The sequence below is a fragment of the Xiphophorus couchianus genome, chromosome 12 (genome assembly GCF_001444195.1).
Source record: "Xiphophorus couchianus chromosome 12, X_couchianus-1.0, whole genome shotgun sequence".
NCBI classification, from domain to species: Eukaryota; Metazoa; Chordata; class Actinopteri; order Cyprinodontiformes; family Poeciliidae; genus Xiphophorus; species Xiphophorus couchianus.
This window is the reverse complement of record NC_040239.1, coordinates 11,909,125-11,915,580: the sequence shown is the minus strand read 5'-3', so window position 1 is coordinate 11,915,580 and position 6,456 is coordinate 11,909,125.

Sequence of the window (6,456 nt, the reverse complement as noted above, 5' to 3'; positions counted from 1 at the left end):
TGGTATTTATTCTGTAATTTCTTTTATATCTGTGAAGCATTTAAGTGCCCTGATTCTAATGACTTTGAGTCTCATTAGTCATTTAGCATTATTCTTATCCTTTGGTATTCCTTAGCTTGGTAAATTTTTTTATCATTTGAAAACTGCTTTTTATTTACTCAGGTTATCCTTTACTGATATTAAAAGGCTAACAAGTGTGACTGTGGCTCAGTGTGCATGTGAGGTAGTGGGGAGCAAGAGGCAATGAAGGTCTCATGTTTTTTTGACTTGGTAGATGTTATGAATCTTCATTTTTGCCAATTTTGTTAAGAAGGATAAAGTGCTTAATATCTTTTCTTATTGCAATATTCCATCTTAAGCTTTCAGTTGCTAATATCCTGCTGGTTTTATAACACCTGAAACCTATCGGTCAGTAGCGTCGCAAAACAGGTAAGCTAAATATTACAATACAAATAAAGAAACTGAAATACATTTATTAATCTAGTTTATAAACTCATGGTACAAGGTCCAAGTTCAATAAACAGAACTTGGACTGATTTTTTTCTGTCCCCTCAGCTCCACAGCTACCACAAAGCTGTCAGGTTGAGACGTTCGGTCCTTAAAGCATTGCACAACATTTTTTCTCAAAGAACTTTAACACATTTTGCACAGGTCATGGGTAATATTTCCATAAACATGTTTTCATTAACCAAAGAAAGACACATTTTCCATCTTCTCTGACGACTGCGAAGACACTTGGTTTATCTGTCAGCATACATTTGAGGCTGGATTGTAGATGCTTATGCTAAAGATCTTTAACCTTTTTGTGAATGTATTTTTTTTTGTTACTTTTTTTTTTATTGCACTCTGCGTATTCATAATTGCATCCTTAAATAAAGTTACTCAAACCCAACATGTTCTATGAAGTCCTCGGGACGCTTTGGTCTCGATGCTTGTTACATGTTCCATTTGAAACTCTTCTAACTTTCTTGTCATACAAAAAAATACTAAACATTTAAATGGGATATGTGGCAGAAAAATGAAGTCAGTTTAACAGGTTTTATGTTGCTGTCATGAGTCTCTGCAGAAATATGAATACACCGTGCAGTGCTTATGGGGTTTGTTATTTGGGACCTTTTTGTGGATAACATTTTTGTAAAGCATTACATATTTGACACAGATCACTTTTTCATTTCTTGTCATTTTTCAGTAGAGCCCTTTGCTCTTGGTATGTTGCACAATATTATCATGGGATCATTTCAAGCCCTTATAAATAGTTCCATATTTATGAATGAAATGTCGCCACCCTCCTCAATCCTCATCGAGGTTGATTGCTCAATAAACTTTATCAATCATATCAGAGTGCAGTCCAGCTTGAAAAATATCTTGATTTTGCATCAGTGCAATGTCATTCTAGTCAACACACCCCAGTGTTTCAGGACCGTGACATTCAGTGACATGTAAGCGCATTCAGACCACTCAAACCTTTGAATTTTCTCACATAGCAACAGCAAACATAATATGTTTCATACAATGGATTAAGAAAAAGCAGGCCATTCTTGTGACGTGGGAGGAAAATTAGACAACTAATCAGACAATCTGAAAATGTGTGGCAAGTGTTATTTCATCTGTGCATTAATCCAGCTGTTCTGTGAAGGTCTCACAGGTTTGTTAGAAAACGATGATGAAACGGTTTCACAAAGACTGAGGAAGACTGAAGACGTTTCAGAAATCAGATTATGGAGAAGTTTAAAGTGGAGTTAGGTTATAAAACGATTTCTAAGCCTTGAGCATCATATTGAGCAATCCTCAGTTAATCATCTGAAACCATTTGACACAAGTCCAAACCCTCTAATTTGGGCTGCATAATATAAGGAAAACATGTAATTACCGTAGCATTGCTGAACATTGTGACGATGATGCAGATGACAATGAAAAATCCAAACAACAGGACAAATATATCACTGGCATGGAGAAATGGTGTGCAGGGCACTTGAAATATATCAACCCATTAAATCCAAGCAATCATTTGTGATTGTGATATTGCACACATTGATGCAATGATGAGCATGACTTGTACTCTGTTGTGATTGATGTGAGAGACACACATAAAGGAATGCATAAATAGTAAAGTGGAAGAAAATTGTTTTAAATGGGTATTGTTTTTACAATTTATACTTATTCATCCTCCTATACTCTGATGTTTCAAAATAAATATACATTGCAACCAATTGTGCATGTGTGCTTATGTGTGTGGGTGCACACATGCACCCACACACACCTGTTTGCACACCCCATCTTTGCGGGGACTTTCCATTGACTTCCATTCATTTCTATAGCCTAAACCTTACTCTTACCTTTACCCTGACCCTACCCATTACATACCCAACCCAAAACTCAATTCACACCTTAGTCCTAAATCTGACCCCTGAGCCAAAAACAGAGTTTCCCCTTGTGGGGACGAGGCTTCGGTCCCCACAAGGAGCAGTGTCCCCACAATGTAGCATATGTCAGGAAAATGGTCCCCACAAGGTATTAGAAACAAATGTGCGGGGGCGTGCATGTGTGTGTGTTCTTTTCTCAATATAAATCCATCTGTTCTTCGTAGCTCTGAGATTTGTTGGAGATCATTAGTGCATCATGAAACCCACACAGCAAACAAGTCAGGAATGAAGTAGAGAAGTTTAAAGTGGTGTTGAATCAAAAAACTATATCCACGCTCTGGCACAAGTGTAAACCTACCAACACACCTGTTCCTAAGTAAACTGGCAGATTGTCGAGGAAAACTTGTTCGAGACGAGAAAAGACTTGAGATAGGGGTGGAGAAATATCTTTCTGCAGGACAGCATACAGCCACAATGGACAGATATAGATCAAAACCCATTTACGTGTTCCTGTGCCACAGTCACAATTCAATTGAGTACATCTGGAAAGAGTTCAAAACTGCTGTCTTTCCAATCTGAGTTTGAACTGTTTTTCAAAGAAAACCGGGGAAAAATGTGTTTCTAGTTGTGCAAAATTGCTGCCTGGAGCCATTGCAAAAAGATACAGTGCAGAGTGTACTTCATGTGACACACATTTAGTGACGGTGTGTCACATGAAGTCAAAGCAATTTTATTTGTATATCAAATTTGAGCAACGAGGCAATTCACAGTGCTTTACATGACTAAAAAAAACAACAAACAAACAAGGAAAAAGTGGTAAAATGAAACCTCTTATGAACCCATTATTGGTTGTAACAGGAAAACATTGGAAAAGTTCAAGGAGCTTGAATACTTTTGACAGGACACTCTACACAGTACCAGATTATGCAGAAGCTGCCAAACATTAAGTCTGAATCAAGGCATTAATTATTGCTAAGCAAGCCATACATCACTGCTGATGCACACATCCTGCAGCCTGGTGCAGCATATAAAATCATGACAGATGCGATACTGAGCTGCGTTTAACAGCCCAGGAACTTTACAGTGCTTTGAAGATGATGACGACTTATTTTATCTTTAGCACAGCTATCACACAGTGTCTGGTCTGGTCTGTTGCCCTATGATCATAAATAGAGTCTTTGAATCATGCTGCAGTTTTCTGCTTGTGCATACCACAGATTAAGCTCATAGTCAGAGGCAAGTTTCTTCTGATTTCTCCTGGGAATTCATTGGTCTTCAGAGGGACTTCAGTCTGAATCATTACAACAGTTTTACTACAGGTGAGAAATCCTATCCCATAGTGAAATTATTTTACTTATTTGGAAAAGTTCTGATTTGGAGCTTTTGTTTTTAAGGCTTTGATGGCCACTTTGAATCGGTGAGATATCATAAAGCACATTAAGTTATAAAATTATGTAAAGGGTGCGTCAGTGGCGCAAAGGGTAGAGTGTACGATCCATGCACGGGCTCTAATAAAGGACACTAGAGCCAAGACTGTCGTGTTCCGTGTTTTTCTGTGTGTTTATTTCGAGTTTTCTGTGTCTCCGTGTTGTCCTGTTCTCCCCTCGATTACTCCCAGGTGTTTCTCGTTCCCTAATTACCTCCTGTGTATTTAGTGTCACCTGTGTGTCTGTGTCTTTGTCGGGTCCTCGTCGCTTGTTCCGTTTTTCTGTTTACCTGTTCATTTGCCACTCTTATATTCTGTTGCTACCGGTGTGAGTCCTGGCTTCTGCTCAGCCGTGCCGCCAGAATCTTTGTGGACTATGTTGAACATTATTTATTATTAAAATTACCATCTCTACGTCAACCTGGGTCTACAGCGTTTGCCTCACCACCATCTACACCGCACCTCATGACAAAAACAATCCTTAAAAAATAAGTAAATGAATAAATGAAACCATGACCATACAATGTACATACAGTCATATTCGAAAAACAGAAGTATTATTGAAAAATGTATCTATTTCAGTAGCTCCTTATCATAATAAGAATTTTCTCCTCCAGCTACTGAAAGTAGAGAAAGCAATGTTAATTGTTTTAACATTTAAAGCAATTTTTCAAACATTTAAGACTGGAAAGTTGCATCAGAACAATAAAGAAAAAAAAAATTAATACATAAAAGTGGGCTTTAAAAACTAAGTTTAATACCTGCTTAAAGGATCATATTTAAAAAATGTACTTTAATCTGACAAACAAGGCTCATCTGAATGTTTTAATTGACTGCACTGGAGAAACATTTTGTCTCAGCACTGCTTTTGTTGTCAATTCCTGACCATTTTTCTTTTTGTTTGTTTAGCATCTGAGCACAATTATAAGTAGGGTGTTTTAGTCATTACACATTCAATTTTACTTTTTTTCAAAAACTAAATTAAGACAATTACCAAATCGAACAAAATTAATACATTAATCAATTACTTCAACCTGTTCTCTCACAGGACATCACAAAGGCACATGAGAAAAAACAGTCTGTTTGTGGACTGTGGGAAGAAACCGGAATACCCAGAGAAAATCCATACGTGTACAGCGACAACATGGAGGCTCCACAGAGAAAGACTCCAACTCAGCATCTCAACCCAGGACCTTCTTGCTGCAACGCAACACTGCTAACAATTCTTCCACTGTGTGGCCCTGCCCTCTGGAGTATTGTGTTTTAAAGAATAACTTCCTCTGAGTTTGTTTATTTACTCTGAATGCATTTACCTATCGAGGGTTGATGAATTCTCAGTGCTGGAATGAACTAACACACAAATTTAGGGTGCTCCTTTAAGTTACTTTCCCTACTTGGTGACTTGTGTTCCCTCAGTATTCAGCCTTTTTTAAAATAGTGAACTTTTAAATAAATATCTAAAACATCAATTTTGCACATAGCTGTGAAATGATCTAATTTATTCGCATGTTCTAATACAAAAGTGGATGCATGTACACTGCTTAGAAATTCAATGCACAACACACAACTACACACACACATACCTTCTTTTAGATCTCATTATTGAATGATAATAATAGACAGGATGAAGCAGGGAGCCATTAGTAGCGAGGAAAGGAGTGAAGGGCCGGATATTAATCAGATGGACCCTGATGAGGACCTGCCACCCCCCGTCATCAATCAAGGTCAGACTGCATGCTCAGCAGAACACAACTTCACTTGTTATATGGTCACTAACTCAATACATATCAGCAATTTGATTGTTTAGCCGATGGTGTTGTATTTATGCACATAAATCACAGTGTGTGCAAGACTGGTGGAGAGGTACAGATGTAGTTGCACTGATGCTCCACTTGTGGCAGTGTTGGATTATCTTTTTTTTTCCCCGACCACTGCTGCCAATGCAAGAGAGAAAGTTTGCTGTGCTGCTTGGTAATCATGTAGTTTGGGATGTTTTGAAGCAACTGTCTGAAACACACAGTTTCCCCCACAGCAAACAGCTTGATGAGCTCATTTTGAGGTGCTAAAATATACCTGATGCCTTCAGTTATGTATGTAAGTTAATATGAGCCAGCCTGAGGAATAGTGAAGTTTCCAGCCTGCCTGGTTTCAATAACCACCATGATGCTCCTTCACTCTGAAAACTGTGGCCAAGTGTTTTCCTGCCCATTTTGTCACAGATTATAAATCTTCTCAGCTTTAAGAGAACATCTTTATAATGGTGAAACCTTCCACTCCAGTCTCAATCAGCAGTGTCTCTTTATGGATCTGGAGATGATTTCAGATAGCAGCTTTATCAAATCAGAGCCATGTGTGATGAAGGAAGAAATATTTTAGAAAATTTTCTTAAAGAAAGGAAAGGAAGGGAGGAGATTGGGAGACAACAAAGGAGGAAATGAGGGTTTAAAACATTACATTTACAAACTTCAACATATCTCCAAATTAGCTAATAACTGTAAAGTGGAAGGAAATTGATACTTAGTTTTCAAACCTTTTTTTTTCTTTTTTTTTAAAAATGCACCCTGAATCATTTGCTGTAATCACATTGGGAGGTCTCTCCAGGTCTCATTTTTGCTTATTCTTTGCAAATTAGCTGAAGCTCAGTCAGCCTATCGACTGAGGATGGAG